The sequence below is a fragment of the Sinohyriopsis cumingii genome, chromosome 12, assembly GCF_028554795.1.
Source record: "Sinohyriopsis cumingii isolate HCF-2022 chromosome 12, ASM2855479v2, whole genome shotgun sequence".
Classification (NCBI taxonomy): domain Eukaryota; kingdom Metazoa; phylum Mollusca; class Bivalvia; order Unionida; family Unionidae; genus Sinohyriopsis; species Sinohyriopsis cumingii.
In genome coordinates, this window is record NC_142972.1 from 55,356,844 (window position 1) to 55,374,795 (window position 17,952).

The window sequence follows — 17,952 nt, forward strand, 5'->3', positions numbered from 1 at the left end:
GACCCTGCATCAGACACTTATCGTGTCGAATTTGACTGGGATGATCATTTTGACATCCATATCAATCTTTCTTTATCAATTCCGTAACAATTTCCGCCAGGTGTCTGAACTTTATCAATATGTCCTTTTTGGCTTTGTCTACGGAAATGGAATGGGAGGATACCATGGAAACAGACCCCCAAGACAAAGCCGAACATGACATATTGATAAAGTCGAAAATAGCCTCTACCGCCAAGAAAGACACTTCGGCCAGGACACAACCTTACATACGCAAACCACGACCTGCAGCGACTGTGACCGCGTCTCCAGTATCATCAGGTTCATCCACTTCTCCGTTGCTGGTGATGCCTGCCAAACCAAATTTGACACCCGTTCTTCATCATTTGATGAAAATATGGAAACCAAAATCTTCCCCACCAGCGGAGACACCCTTCTTCTCTGTAACTGCAGTGACAGCTCCTCACAAAGTACCTTCCCCCAAAATCAAAGTCAAAGAGAGATCGGGCATGTTACAGAGTTTACTGGATTTGTCCAAGTAAGAACTGTCCCGGTTTAGTCCGTCGCGAGCCCGTCCACGACATGGCGACACATTACAGTATAAACAAGACCCGAGGCAAGCGATGTGAATCAGTCTTTTTGTGCTCCTGAACGTACAAAGATGTCCCCTTAAAAAGTGCCCACCGTCACCATCGTCGTTCCCCTGTCCGAAAAGGAAAACGAAAAAGGAAAGGACAGTCTCGTCATCAGAAGCAAAACGTGTAGCCAAACATCGATGTCACCCCCACAAAAGACAGAGTCGTCCAAAGAAAAAGATATGCGTCCAGTAGGATTCTTTAGCGATTTAGTGAAACACATTGCCACCTTTTTGACGAAGCGATAGTCAAGATAAAGATAAAAGGGCGTGTATCAATTCATCGGCTTCAGTGTACTTTTTGGTGTATGCCCTGGAACCGACAAAGAAAGATGTCCACTCAGAAAAAAAACAGCCTTCTTCACTCCCCAAAGGAAGGAACAGTCGTTTAGTCAAACATGGGGACATGTTTTCCGTCCCGTCCAAAGCTTCTCCACCCATGCGAGAAAAAAACTCATTCAAACAGCTTTCAAAGACCTCATCGATACCGTGTGCAAATGTTGTTTGAACGTCTTGAAAGACACGATACCATTGTCTAAACACCAGAAAAATGCTTAGCCAAACATCTACACGTTCTTCGTCAAATGGTTCAAAAGACAATACCCATCCGTACAAAGAAAAACTTGATCCAACACGAAGGAGTTTTACCCCTATTAGGAACTCTTGTTAAAGGAATAGTAGGACTCGCATTGGGGCTCCTGGGAAGTGTTTTAGCCATGTTTCCAGAAAGATAAATGGGACCTCTGGAGTCGTGACCACTGAAATCGAATGGAAGGACGAAAACTTGCTTTAGTGCCTTACAAAAGAATAACATCGTTGGCAAGAACGGACCCCTCATTTATCTCCCAATCCTTATTTGATAGAGATGTGCCAGTTACAACAAGAAATGCAATCGTTGATGGATCGCAACGATTTGTCCAAGACAGAAAAATCGCAAACGTACAGTCAACTATTGCAAAGACTGCAATTCTTTCACCAGAAAGATTTAGACGAAACAGTTCTGCCAATTCTGAAAGATTTTAAGGACCCTGATGAAAAAGAACATCAAACCAAACCCTTTAGAGGTCAAGACAGACGTAGCCCCACGAATGCCTGAGAAAGAAGAGGTACGAGAAGTCTTTCAAACACCGTCAGCAGCTCCCATTGCTAGCAAGATTGCAGTTAGGTAGCAACGCCAGTCACGGCATTCCGTACAAAGAATATGCAGGAGGTTACGCTTAATGGGCTTTTGATTTCACTCCAGACCAAGGCAGCAGCGATGGACATTTCTACCCTATAAAATCCGGTCAGATTCGTGTGGAACTTCAGTTTGCAGAAAAGCTGGAAACGACAGTGAACGTTATCTTGTATGCCGAATTCGACAATTAGATAGAGATCAAACGATTTGGAGAAGTCATTCTTTACTATTGGAAACTATTGAAGACTGTAATCCCTCTTTGGGGTTTTCATTTTCTGGATACTTTTCTTTTTTCTTTTCTGTAGGATTTGCTTTTTTTGGGGCTGTGACCTGGTCCTGACACCATTATCCTTTTTCTTCTTATGGGTTCGTCTTGCTTTTTTGTGAGTGTCGTTTGGTTTGATGAGGAACGTGAATGATGCCTTACAGTAACTGACGTGCTGTCTCCGTAAACCATCGTAAGACTTCTTTGAGACTGGCTTCTAAGACACTAGCACGTATTTGTGGATTTTGTACGCGAATGATGCCGTACAAGGCACGAATCAACTTGATGAGAAGAAGAGACTGAAGGGACGTCATGTTGAGGCAGACTCAAAGTGTCAGAGGTTTTTATGGATTTTTTGTTGCTGTTGTTGTTAAGTCAACGACGGGGACGTGTACACGACAGGCCGTCCGTCTTGGCACCAGTGGTGAAAAAGACTGGTACAAAATCGCAAATAATCGGGGAGTTAGTGGGTTTTAAATCAACGAGTAAATATGCGTATGGGGTTTGAGTGGCATCGTCGCATGCATGAGTCAGCCAAGGCGTTCCCGACTGTTTGACTAAGACCTGCACTGGTGATGTATCTATGACGTTTAAACAAGACCACGTAATGAGCATTGAGACTAATGGTGCGATGGTCTTTACAATGTAGAAACAAATTCTGTCACGTAAGCAGCTATGATGACATTCCAAATTCGTCGGCTTCTACAAAGTCCAGTTCTTATTCGTAATTGACTTAGATCAAGTTCTCACGAACGACTTGCACGTGTTTGATTTATTTGGTTTTGTCGTGAATCACCTGTAAGTAGAGAGAGAGAGAGAGAGAGAGAGAGAGAGAAAGAGTGAGAGAGAGAAAAAAAGAAGAATGAAGTCATGTTTTTTATTTGAAGACAAAAATACTAGACATCAGAGTGTTACTGCTTTCTACAAGTTCATATAGTGAACTAACTAGTTATCCACATGTTTTGAAAAAGGGCGAGGAGTATGTGATTATTCCAATTTCATGTTTGTTTCTATTCGCTTCACCCGTTATTCAATAGCATAAATGGCCAGTTGCTCATGTCCGTCAGTATATGTCTTTGTCATTATGTGTGTTTGTTTGTATGTACATCCTGAATTCATTTTAACGCAATGGCAATAAAGCTATTAGAGCTACAATCATATATATTTGAACATGTTTTCATGGTTATAAATAAATACGCTGATTACATTTTCAGAATGTTACGCAATTCTTCAGCAATGTGTTTTACATATTAGCTGGGTTATTTGGACTTGGAATTTTAACTATTGGAATTGGTACCTTTTGGATGAAAACTTTGTTAGCACAATAGGCAAAAGAAATTGATTATAGTTGATATATTCTAAAATATATAATCTACTTATTGGCATTAAATATATGTGAAAAAATTAGATAAAATTATTATTATTATTATTATTATTATTATTATTATTACGATATTTCTGTTCATCTTCATCTTCATAATATTCTTCTTTTTATTCTTCTTCGTCTTTTTCCTTTTATCTTTATTAATATTCATCTTCATCTTCGTAATATTCTTCTTTTTCTTCTTATTGTACCTCTTCTTGTTCTTTTTACTTTTCTTCTTCTTCTTCTTCTTCTTATTATTATTATTATTATTATTATTTTTAGTATGATTGATTTCATCAATGTGTAATAAATAAGTATTCTAGCAGCAAGTTCATGAACATTTCTAAGCTCTCTTTGTCTGTTATGTTTGATAATATCGTATTACACTCGTTTGTTGCAATAACCGTTCAATCACTGATATAGTTTATAATTTATGTTGTATTCCTAAAGCAAGGTACATGGCAAAATTTCCTTACCTTTCTATCTCTTGTAACTTGTTACACGGGAGTAGTAGGTAAATGCATCAAGTTTAGCACTTCGTGACACAGATCATGTAGGCTTATGTATGATATGTTGTCTATTGTCTATCCCTCTGTTGTCTATTGTCTATCCCTCTGTTAACTCTAGGTTATTATTACTACTTCTCTTCAACTACCACTGTCATGACATTTGACATACAATATCACCTTATAGTCTACATGGTCCCAAACAATGGTTCTGGGTGGTCATCCAATATGGCATCCAGAATGGCCTTTTCGAAATCTTGTTATTGCTACTTCTCCTGAATGGATGATCCTATCATCATGAAGTGTCTACTAAAAGTGTTCGGATGATGTCCAGTGGGTCCTAAAGAAAATGGCGCTGATCTGATATCCAATATGGCTGCTACAGCAATATCTTAAAAATCTTGTTATGGCTACTCCTTCTCAGTGGAAACACATATTGCCATGGGAGTTTTACCAGCAGACTTCTAATGATGTTGAGTTGATTCTAGTTGACTACAGTGGCAATCGTGAATGAAATCCTATCACTTCTCCTGAATGAATGGTCCCATCAGCATAGGGTTGTCACTGAAAGATTATGAAGTCTAATTGGTTGTAAAATTAAAATGGTGCCAGTCTAACTTCCTTTATGGTCAACACGAAGACTATCTTGTAAATCGTGTTATCTCTATTGTACTTTCACCGCAAGGCTTCTTTTGATGTCATATTTGTTCAAGATGGAAATGGTGCCAATATGATATTCAGTATGGCCACCATGGCACACAAACAAAATGTCACTTCTCAGTCAGACCCTTAACTTAACTCATCTGCTGGCTAGGGTCACTCACATAATATAGATATAAGAAACATATAATCATAGAGAAAAACCAAACAATAATGCAAGCTAAATATACATAACTATGTTTGTTGTTTATGGATTACAATTCCAACTGTTCACTAACTCCAATGATACTTTTAGCCAATCTTTCTACTAATTAAATAATAGGTATCAAGTCCTATATACTCCAGGCAAAATTTACTGTTTTTAAAATAAAAACAATTGAACTATACAATTTCAAATTTCACAACTCCAGAGATTTACAGCTATGGTAAAATTCAAATTGACCATTATCAAAGACCTATTATCCCAAGTGATGATTTTTGTGTTAACAAAGTAGAGGATGACAATTTTTTATATTTGTACTTGTGTACTATGTTTAAAAGACTTTAGAAAAAATGTATTTCATAATTTGGAGCATGTTGAATATTATTTTATCTTGGACGAGCTAAGTTATTTAGCTATTTAGCAGGCAGTTTTTAATAATATATGATACATTGAATCATTAGGTAATTATGTGATATGGCATATTTGACAAATATAGAATAAATGTGAAATGTAAGGCAAGTTGACTGTTTAATACATTATTAGGGTATACTAAACATTGTAATTATTATATTTGTATATTGAAAGGGATTGCTGAACGTAGTGGAGAGAGAGAACATTTACTTTAAAGCTGTTTTAGATTATTGGATAAAGTTTGCCATTATATTGTAAAAAAATATGTTGCATTACATATGTAGATTTTATCGTCAAGGTAAACATCAACGCTCAATATTTTATAGTTTATTTTGTTTTTGCTTTAACTCATGAAAGGTATTCCATGGAATGAACACTGTTACACTTATGTTTCTTTCTTGTATGGCATTTCATGTATCAGCCAAAGCTTTATCTTTTAGATCAATTCCATTGACCAGTTTATTTACCTTTTTATGTACCTTTCCTCTAATGCCGTTGAGATGGGGCAATGAAATTCAGTCTCCCAGTACCTTTACAGCTGTGTCTCATAGGTTATAGTCAGAATTCATTATTGTGAACTTTCATTCTCACCATGGGATATGGTGGTGTAAGAGTGATTCCTGAATTTTGTGTGTATGTTCGTTGCTTATGTAATATGATTCAATCTGTCTGCAGTGATCATGGTATAAATTCTTCAACCTAGAATGCCATATATTTTGAGGAGTCTGTCTTTATGTACCATTTATCTTTTTATTTATTGATAATATATCTTTTTCTTTTTTTATAATGTTGTCTTTATTTACATCGTTATTTGTCATCTTTATCTAAGGAATACATGTCTTCCTTTTACGTTGAAGTTTGAATATTTACTTATAAGGAAATTGTACCTTAGCCATTATTGATACCAAATTAACTTCATTCTAAGTGGTCGGCATGATTCTACTGATGTGACATACATACATACATACATACATACATACATACATACATACATACATACATACATACTGTCACCTTTTGTCCATATTCTGTAGTCATTTTCTGTAGGACAGAAATGCACGGACAATACTATCTACACACATTTTTAATATGTATACAAGTTTAAAATAATATGCTTTTATTAATTGTCCGTGCAGCATAATTGAGTGTTTCAAGAATGAAGGAACGCATCACATAGGTATGTTTGCAGAAAGGAGAAAATTCAGGTTTGGTAGCCATATTTCAGTTCTTAATTACTTCCAACAGAAGGAAGAGTCTCTTGAGTAAATAGATCAAAGTTAACAACTTTGAAAACATGTATAGACAGTGACAGAGCAGTGATATTGCCTGAGATGGCAAACTTCGGGGGAAGGGCGTATTTTATTGGACTAAAATTATGAAACTAATCTGACTGAGATTTTATGTGTATGAGTATCAAAGTAAATGACAACTACTGAAGTGTCAACGGGATTCCATTTACTGGCTGGTTGTGGAATTGATGTAGACAATGTCATATCTGGAGAAAATCCAGTCATATATTAGGTATAACAGAAAAAGTGGTTTATGCAGTGTGGATACTTGCCTTATAACTATTTATATCTAGCAGAAAATATAAACAGATTGTTATTTAATACTATAAGTATTATCTATAAGCTGCTTGAAGTAAATCATCAAAAATAATTGCCATGTAACACAGAAATGGCCAGTGAGACAGACTTTGGCATTGATTGATTTGGCAATTCCATGGAAATTAATTATGAATCTGAGAGTAATATTGTTGTAGAAACATCACTAATGAACCTTATTATGTGTGTCCTGATGACATCTCCATAAATATTGATATTCTAGGGACATCATATATTAACATATTGGAAAGTTCTTTGCAAGACAATCTCTCAAAACATCATGATGCTTCAGATACATTAGTGGCAGATGAACATGCCTCTTTGCAAGATGATAACATGACCAAGAAAGATGATGTTGATGCATTTGGGATTATCCTTAATTCCTACAATGACAGCTGATCAAGCAGTTGCTTTCAGGATATAGAATCAATACAGAGATAGAATCAATACATATGGTGTGTGTGTGTGTTTTGGATTTTCAAAGTAGCTCTAACGATTAGTCAGTCATATCACTACGATGTCTGCAGTGGCGATTATTATAGTGATGTCTAGCACTGAGGTCACATTATCCTGACACCAGGTCACCCAGAACCAGTCCTAGCACTAACCTATTAATGCAGAACACCACGGAAGGCAGTTGGATGTACCATCTTTATCAGCCTTTGGTATGACCATGATATCCTGCATCAGAGGCGGATGCACTAACCACTAGGCCGCTAAAGCGGTTCAATGCAGACGAAAAACCGTCCATTGATTAAAAAGGATCAAGGTAATATATCCATTCATTGATAATTCGAGTCAATCTACAAACCACAAAGATGTGCCATAGCATAAAGATCCTGGAGATCAGGGTCTATGCTGTTTGTTCTACTGATTACTCCTAGCAAACTGCACGGACCAAGATTTGCTGTTGCATTATGTTACAGTAGATTTGGGTCTGTGCAGTTAACATTTGAACTCATAAGTTTGGATATGTGGTACATAGTATTTTAAATGTCATGTACAAAACAATGTCAAAAAAATGTCAAAACCTTAAATGCCATGTATTTGGAGGATTCTGTCTTTTCTGCTTGTAATTAGTTGTAATATCTCTCATAACGGATTTCAGCTGTAGCAATTATATTATTTTACATGACTCTAAAATATTCTACTTTTGATTCAAATTTGTTATAATTTGCTTTTTGACCTGGATGATGAAGTCAAAGGTCATGTGAAATAATGTGAAATAATGGGTTTTGTCAATCTAGGTATGTGTAGATTTGTAATGTTCTTGTTGTGTTAATATTGTATTCATCTATTAGAATACCCGCGTTAAAAATTAGAGATGTTTATCAGTTTGTAGTTTTCAGTTCCAGGATGTATTTCAAGCCTAAACAAACGAGGAGTGCGGGCACAACATTTATCAACTTAAATATTCTTTTTATCATCGTGCAAAAAGGTATGATGTCAGCTATTGTTGATATTTTAACAGCTCTCAATAATGTCTTCATGCAATTCCTGCAGTAGCGATATTTTGAAGGATAGAATAAATAATAATGGTAACGATAATAATAAAATAATAATACATTGATGATAATAATTATAATAAAATTGTGGGCGTAATACATTGCCTAATATTTTAATCTATAGAGTATTAAACAACAAAAACATAAATAACGATCAGCTTATAAAGAAAAACACCATACATTTACCACCAAAAAAAATCATGCTGACAATAGTTACGGAAATGAATATTATTACTTCTTCATGCTTGTTCTTGTAGTCAAAATAAATGAGTTTTAAGAGCAATTATGAATGAGATCACAGTGGCATTATGTCTAAGATCAATTTGCAATTCATTTCACTTAGCTGGGCCCTTGTAAAAAAAGGAATGTTGTCCATATCACTTCATTTTAGCAGGGGAGAACAATGAGAATACAAGTTTCAGAAAAGGAGTGTAAGTTTCTAGATGTGGGGTACACGTTGGTGAGGTCAGATAGGTATATTGGGATGGAGCAAGTAAATGAAATATAGCATAGTGAACATATTTTATGTTTGATTCTGGTTTGAATGGGTAGCCAGTGAATGCTACAGAGCAGTGGGAGGTGTGTTCAAATTTTTGTATTCTAAGGATGATCCGAGCAGCAATGTTTTGAATTATGTTTAGTTTTGAAGTAATCTGAGATGAACCATATATAAGTGAATTACTATAGCCCATTTTTGAAAATACTAAGGTAAACAAAAGTGTTTTAGTAACATAGCGAAACATAAATATGTGCATAATAATAATCTCATCCCCAGATATGCAAACTTGCATCTGTTCAATATATGTTGGTGTAATGAGAGCGTAATGTCAAGAGTGACATCTAGGTTTCGTACTGACGAAAAATTTAATGTTGATATAGCTAATATTTATTGTTTTGAGGTAAAGGATGTAAATGAGAAAGCTTTTATGTGGTGATCCGGATCGTTTCAGTTTTATCATCATTCATATGCAGCTTGTTATGTCACCAATTACTTCACAATGGAAACGCACCTATCTATGCAACGTGGCCCCGAGTGGCCAAGTGGTCAAATTCGTTCACCGTTACTATTTATTGCCATCTCACCTCTGACTGCATGGGTTCGAGTCACGGGTTTGGCCAATGTGGGTATGTAAGAAAGCTTGCCAGTAGTTTCCCGTGGGTCGGTGATTCTTTGAAGGATTTTCCCGGATTCTTCCTCCATTATGTGTACTGGCCACCTTGTATGGCCTATCTTGTGCTGTAAAATTGCGTCAAACCCTACACAACAACAACAAAGATAGCACCTCTCTATGACTTGGATAGACAGTAGCCTCCATTAGGGAAGGTAGTTTTGTATATTTGGCAGTCATCAGTTTACAAATGTTGTGACACCAGAGGTCGATTCATGACACTTGGGAGCAGATGAGTGTATATAATGAAGAGAACCGGGATGAGAAGAAAGCATTGTGGAATACTTAACAAGTAGTATTATGGCATGGCAGATAATTTCGGACTTGTAGTAATACATGTTGTACCAGGTAATGGTTTTAAAGATAAAAACTGTGATACTGAACTATTACCTTGGAAATAAGGTAATATTTATGCAGGTGTTTGATATTAACAAAGTAGTAAAGCACGATCAGCAAGAAATATCACAAGATGGGTTTCAGGAGTAACAATTTTGTCATGTTACTTTATTAACAAAAATCATTAATGCATATCATTAAACTTCATCCTTGCAGCACAGTTACTACATTAGGTTTTTGAGAAGACAAATTCAGTGCTCCACTCTCACCTGGAAATTATAGTCATGATACTAAATGGATTTGAGGCCATATAACATTATTACTATATCAGGTTATCACATACTCAGTGTTACTCTGTTACCTTAGAAACAGGGTAGTATTACTACATGGGTTCTGTGATTTTCAATGTAGTGTGGTTACTACATCAGGATTATGGAGGTCACAAATTGAGTGGTACACGTTCACATGGAAATAGGGTAATATTACTACATGACTTTTTGTTTACAAATGTAGTATTGTTACTACAGCAGGGATTGGAGATCATAAATTTGGTGTAGCACTGTCACCTGGGATTAGATTAATTATTGTACATGGGTTTGGCAATTAGCAATGTAATAGTGTTACTACATCAGGTTTTGGTGATTGCAAAAGCAGTTTTACACTGTCACCGGGGAATAGGGTACTATTACCACATGTTTTTGGAAGATAGCACTATAGTATTGTTGCTAAAGCAGATTTTAGAGATCGCAAATTATATTTTCACTGTCACCTGGATATCGCATACTATTACTGCATGTATTCGGTTGGATATCTATGTAGCAATGTTACTACATCAGGTTTAGGTGGTCACAAAAGCAGTTTTACAATGTCACCTTGAAACTGGGTAATGTTACTACATGTATTTGGAGAATAGTTATGTAGTATTGTTGCTATATCAAGTTTTGGTGATTACAAAATCAGTTTTACACTGTCATCTCGACATAGGGCAATATTAGTAATTGGCTTTAAGGATCAATGTAGTATTATTACTACAACGGGTTTTGAAGATAAAAAGTCACCATTTACCTTGAAAAAGAGCAATGTTACTACTGGTACATGGGTTTGGTGATAAACAATTTAGAATTGCTACTACATTAGGTTTTGGAGATCACAATACCAGTGCCTGGGAATAGGATACTGTTACTAGATGGATTTTGGGGGATGATATGTAGTATTGTTACTACATACGTTGTAGAATTATTACTACATCAAATTTTGGATATCACAATCTCAGTGCCTGAAAATAGGATAATGTTACTAGATGAGTTTTAAGGGATGATATGTAGTATTGTTACTACATAAGTTGTAGTATTGTTGCAGCATTAAATTTTGAAGATCATAATACCAGTGCCTGGAAATATGATACTGTTGCTAGATGGGTTTGGGGGATGCTATGTAGTATGGTTACAGCATTAAGTTTTGGAGGCCATAAATCAGTGCCTTGCAATCGGGTAATGTTACTACATGGGTTTGGGGGGATAGCAAGAGAGCTATTAGTATTGTTATTACACCCAGTTTCAGGGACCACAAATCAGTGCTGGGAAATAGGGTAATGTTACTAGATGTGTTGGGGGGTGGGGTGGGCGTAGAATGAGAGCTAAGTAGTATTGGTACTACATAAGTTGTAGTATTTTTACTACATTTGCTTTTGGAGATTACAAAATCACTGCCTGGAGATAGGTTAATGTTATTATATGGGTTTTGGGGGATGATATGTAGTATGGTTACTACATCAAAACTTGGAGGCCGTAAATCAGTGCCTTGAAATAGGGTAATGTTACTATATGGGTTTGGGGGATAGTAGGAGAGCTATTAGTATTATTACTGTATCCAATCGGAGAGACCACAAATCAGTGCTTGAAAATTGGGTAATGTTACTAGATGGGTTAGGGAGGTAGCAGGAGAGCTATGTAGTATTGTTACTACATAAGTTGTAGTATTGTTACTACATTTGTTTTCGGAGGTCACAAATCAGTGCCTTGAAATAGAATAATATTACTACATGGATGTTGGGGATAGCAGGAGAGTATTTAGTATTTCTATTACATCAGGTTTCTCGTATCACAAATACCGTGCAACAAAGTTTTGTTTTGTTGCTCTTGGATAGTAATTGTTATTGCCTAATTACTTATGCCTAAAAGGTATATAAAATAGCTATTATTCCACACAAACATCGCTTTTGTGGCAGGACATATAGGGACCTTAAGCATGCCAGTTCAGTTTAGTTCTAGCTGCCTAAGTGGATACATATCTGCATTTTTCTGGGATGGCATCATCCGGTTGACGCATTTCTATATCTGCATCCAATTTATTAAGACAGGAGAGAAAAAGTACTCCCTGGAAGAATCAACTAAGATGCGTGAGGCTACAAGGCATATTTCGGCATGCCTGTCGGGGATCAAGTCAAACCCTGGGTACCTCATTCACCTGCCAGCACTGCAAAACAAGGTCTGGAAGGTAAGATGGACAATTGTTGCTCGGACTTTTATGATATAAAATTTGTTAACATTTTAAAATTGTAAACGTTTTACAAATTTCAATGTTTTTGAAAACATACCTCATATATGAAAATGTTGCGAGAATCTCTTACACATTAGTAATGGGTAAAATATGTGTATTTTTGTAGGATGGTAGAGGGGAAATGAGAATCATAAAGTTCGCTATACCAAGAATTTGGCCGGAACACACTTACCACTCAAGCAACTGCTACTTCTGCATTGTGGACCCTTCCATGCGTCCTTCTGGCACGAATGCACCTGCTTACGTATCCAGACCTTCCTTCATCCATCGCCCCGGTGCCACACTACCCTGAGCTCTCCGTACCCACTTCTTCGGAGAGAAAGCAGCCGTCTTTATAAGAGAGCACCGTGTCAGTGAGCGAGGAAGTCGTTGTAGATCAGGACGAAAATTTCAGAGGTGGAGGTCATCGGAGATTTCAAAATGGTGGCATTCCGGATGGATGTCCAAGGCGGTTTTACCAAGTTTCCCTGCTACTTTTGCCTTTGGGATAGCAGGGACACCAAGGCGCACTACTACAGGCGGGACTTGCTACAGTGGACCGAGTTCTATATGGGAAGGAACAACGTCAAGTGGGAGCCTCGGAATGTGCTGATGTCACAACTGCACATCAGACTGGGCCTTATGAAATCATTTGTCAGAGCTCTAGATAAGGAGTCGGTAGCCTTCAAGTAGCTTCAAGGCTTCTTCCCTAAGCTGTCTGAGGCAAAGGTCAAAGCCGATGTCTTCGTCGGACAGCATATATAAAGAAAATCCTGGAGTGCAATGAATTCCCAAAGAAGCTCAATATTAAGGAGAAAGCGGCTTGGAACAGCTTAATTGCAGTGGTTCGGGCTTCCTGGGTAATCACCAGGTCGAAAACTAGATGGCGCTGGTTGATACTCTAGTGAAGAACTACGTCATAATGGGCTGCAGTATATCCCTCAAAGTCCATATCCTTGATGCTAATCTTGATAAATTCAAGGAAAACATGGGAGCGTACGGACAGCAATAACGAGAACATCATGGGAGACTACATTCGTGAAAGTGATTTACAATATAATCGTAAATCTCGAAAAACTACTAGCTTCTAATTCGTTTGTGGTCATTTTTGTTTTACTTTAGTGTAAATACATGTTAATTTTGATTCATTTTTTTTCCGACTTTGTGTGAACGAAAATACACAAATTCGCCCGTTTTCTCATTGGAAATAGATACATTTCAAAATATCACTGTCCTGGCCATATAAGCAATGTTTGTGGGGAATAATAGTAAATTTCTATGCTTATTAGGCATACGCAATTACAAAATAACACTTACTACACAGGAACAAAAACTGTTACATAGTGAAATGAGTGCTTGTAAATAGAGTAATGTTATTACATGGCCTTGGGGGATAGCAGGAGAGCTATTTAGTATTGTTACTACATCAGTTGTAGTAATGTTAGTACAATAGGTTTTGGAGATTACAAAATCACTGCCTGGAGATAGGGTATTGTTACTATATGGGTTTTGGGGGATGATATGTAGTATTGTTACTGCAACAGGTTTTGTGGATCACAGAAATTCAGTGCTTGTAAATAGGATAATGTTACCTCATGGGTTTGGAGTTAACCGTTGTAGTATTGTTACCAATAACATTCGCTTAGAAAGGACAAGCAATTCATTTTTTATTCTGACAGCGAGTGCAAGAATGAAATTAAAATCTGCATTAAAAAAAGAAACTCTAACAAACTATCCACCAAAACCTACAGTAACCGTTCTTGCGTTTTCTCTGAAATAATGAGGATTAAACAGAGTAAACACAACATAACAATGAGAATATTTAGTTTATAAAATTACCAACACACACTAATGTCTAGTTACATTTATGTGAAGTAGATTATTGACATCGTCGTACTGGGAATACAGATAGCATTTATTTTCTAGCTATGCAAATGAAAAAAACCAGGAACAATCACCAACTAATCCAATGTTTAAATTAGAAAAACATTGCTGATACAGAGACAAATGTACCGTCTAATGAACAAGACAGTCTTTCTAATTTTTTAGATGCGCATCATAGTATCATTCAATTACTTTAAGACAGCGAGGATCCAACAGAATTGTTACCAAAAGTAATCATTGTAAATTATTTGATACCATTACTTCCAAACAGATGTTAAGAAAGAAGACTACAATCCCTTCCAATAATTCTATTATGCTGATCCAACTCAAATAATATCGTGTAGTTCATTCCTAACAGATGGTTATGACTAGACATAGAGAAATAATAGTATTATGCATTCAACTCGACACTGACTCCTGCTTTTAGACTTACCTATAGAAAATATTATCATCCAGTCCCACTAAAATTAAATTGTATTATCATACAGGCCTACAGTTGATATTAGATCTGATTTATTTCCTCAACAAATATGTTGTCAGACATATAGAAAACACTATGATCACGCAAACACTTCCGAAGAGAAATATGTTGGCATGAAGATCCAGAGAAAATATAATCACAATATGCATTCCTAACATAATTACGTTATAACACCGACCCAGATATGGTATTATCATATAATCCCCAGAACAGAAATGGGTTAACCAAGAAATAGAGAAATACTATTATCATACACTCATTCCCTAAAATAATTCCTTTTTCTGCCTGGGTTGCAAAATAATTATCATGTAGTCCATCTCTTCTCGAGTTGCGTTATGAGGCAGGCTGGCAGACATTAAAACTAGTGTCATAAAATCACTTCCACAGAGCATTATGCTATCATTCAAACAGAAAAATAATATCTCTTGCAATACGCCCTTAACGTTAATCAATTATCCGAGCGACCATAAAGAAACAATTATCATAAAAATAGTTCCATATATAACTATAGGACTATAATGTTTTTAAAATTTTGTTTTGTATTGTTTTCTTTTGCAAACTTCAAGTGAATATGGGTAATAAATATATATCAAAACCGCCTGCTTTTTCAGATTGCGCATCTACTGATCTACCATTACAATCCAGTGTGCAGTTGAAGTCAGCACAAAGTGCGAAGCAAGGGTATCCGAATTGCTCTAATGTCTCAGCATTGCTCAGTCAGTTTCATCATGAAGGAAAATGTTTTCTTTCTTTGTTAAGGAACCTCTATCTGTTTAATCTAGACACCCCTCCTTGGGCAGGACATTCATCAACTTCACTGACCGTCAGTTCATTTTTGTTGTATGACTATACCCCCTTGGTTGCGCAATACATTATCATGATATATCTTATTATTACTCCAGCATATACACTACCTCCAATCATGAACAAGACAATGATTAAAGCACACACACACACCACCAATTCTGAATAAAACAATTTCTCCAATCCTGTAATTTCTTCTTTCACCGTTTAAATGATATACATAAATGTTAAATGAAAAAGTAGAGACTTAGTACAGTCATATAATTACTATTATATGATAACTGTATAAATTATTATGTTGGTATATCTGCATAATTGAGTGCAATGCTTTTGCTAGCTCACCAATATTTTGCGTCAATTAAACGTTTACCATTATACATGTTCTTGTCGAATGAAAATATTAATATTCATAGGCCCTTACATCCACACACTTCAGACATTTTTGCTTAGTTTCATTTATCGCCATATTAAATTCAATTTTGATAGCTGTACACGTATATTACCATTTTGTGTCTCGAAATGAGGTAAGGCTGCTTCAGAAGTTATACCTGTTGCACGGACTACATTTGGCATGTAAATGTTTATAACAATGTAAACTGAATAGGCCTATCAATAACAAATTTCAAGTCCATGTGTTATAAGATGCTAAATAATGTGAGAGTCATGGGAATCCTGCTAATTTAAAAATTGTTAAGTGGAGATACATGAGAACTTAATCTGTTTATAAAGGCTTCACTTTCAGTCTCTTCAACTCTCATCTTGAGCAACAATCATATACAGGCGTATTGAACTCTTGTTAGTCCGGGTATTTGCACAATTATAATTGAATTCATTCAAAATGCAAATATTATTTTTAAAGGAAATTTGCCAAAATGTTCAAATTCAATTAACATCAGAAACAGTTGAGAATTAAAGTTATGTTTGTGTTGTTGATACCAGGTTATTTTCGATATCGTATATGGGAAAAAAGATTATTTGCAATTTTATCTATGTTCACAAGGTGAACATCTTAGCTTTCTATGGACGTTAAATATCTTGTCTCCAAGAGAGAATCAAATGTAGCTAGTTTTGTGTTTGCAGGCGTACAATGCGTTGTAAGAGTCAACATGAATATTGTCAACGAATATTGACACAATTAACAGTATAATGCAACATTTATAAAAAGAAAGTAATTCTTCATTTCGGAATAAAAAAGGTTATTCTTTTCCAAACGATGTTGCGTTAAAGGAATGATGCTTACAGTGTTGAGTAGCTATTTCCATGATAGATTAATATTTTTGACAATGTAAATGTTCAAGCTTGTCATTTAACATTATAAAGAAATATACGTTCGGATGTTACTCTTTTGAGTATTGCCAATTGGTTAAAGTTTTGTTGCATGGAGGCAATTCATGGTTAGTTCGCTATCAAAATGAGAGACATGTCAGAATGTACCTTGCCCTCAGTATTTTCAGTCTTTCCAGTAACAGCTTGATCAGCTATGTCATCATCATACATAAATAAAATGCTTTTTTAATTATCAAAAGGAGGCATTTGATCAATTAAAAAACGTGATTATACATTTATCGAGTGAGGAACACCTACTAAAACCGAGGAGAACAGCTTGCGATTAAAGCAAATGCGTTGATATATGTCGTTTAAAAATATGACCTAAAAGAAGATAAAGTTAAATCTGAACATCATTTATTCCTAAGTATTGTAAAATATTATTATAATATACAAAGCTAATATCAATATATAAACCACATTGCTGAATTGAAATCAAATGTCATGTTTGACTTTGAATATCCTACCCCTTTAAAATTAATCTAGTGCTATTATATTATATTAGAACATATTTTGCATTTACTCCTACCACTTTAGTTACATTGGCCACAATTTTAAAGAAGTTATATTTGGTCCTAGTGACAATTTGTTTCTAATATTTGGGTTTTCTCTTACTATTAATACTTTTCATTTGTTCTAAAACAGTCTTTGTATTATCATTACATCGAAGTAATTATCCGTATGTTCGTCCCATCTTGTAAATAATACCATTCAGTGTGGTATAAGTTGCAATTGAGGACGGGTTAATGATTATACGGTTACCTCCATTCATCGTTCGAGATTTTGTTTCGATATCAGCATTCCTTAAGTTATACTTTCCTCACAGTAGTTTCGCCTAAGACACAGTAGGAAGACCAGGACGAGGGACATAAAGTTCCATTTCCAGAAAGTTCTTAGTTATATATTACGCGAGGTCTTTTCCTTATATTTTAGTAAAGAACATTACAAACATCAGTAGACCTGGACTTTTTAAGGGAAAAAAAAACAATGTCCTGAACTCAGATCCAAGTAAACATGATTGCAAATATTATCTTAATGTCTGCATCCATCGACAAAATTTAGCTATATAATAGGTTGTGTACAAAAT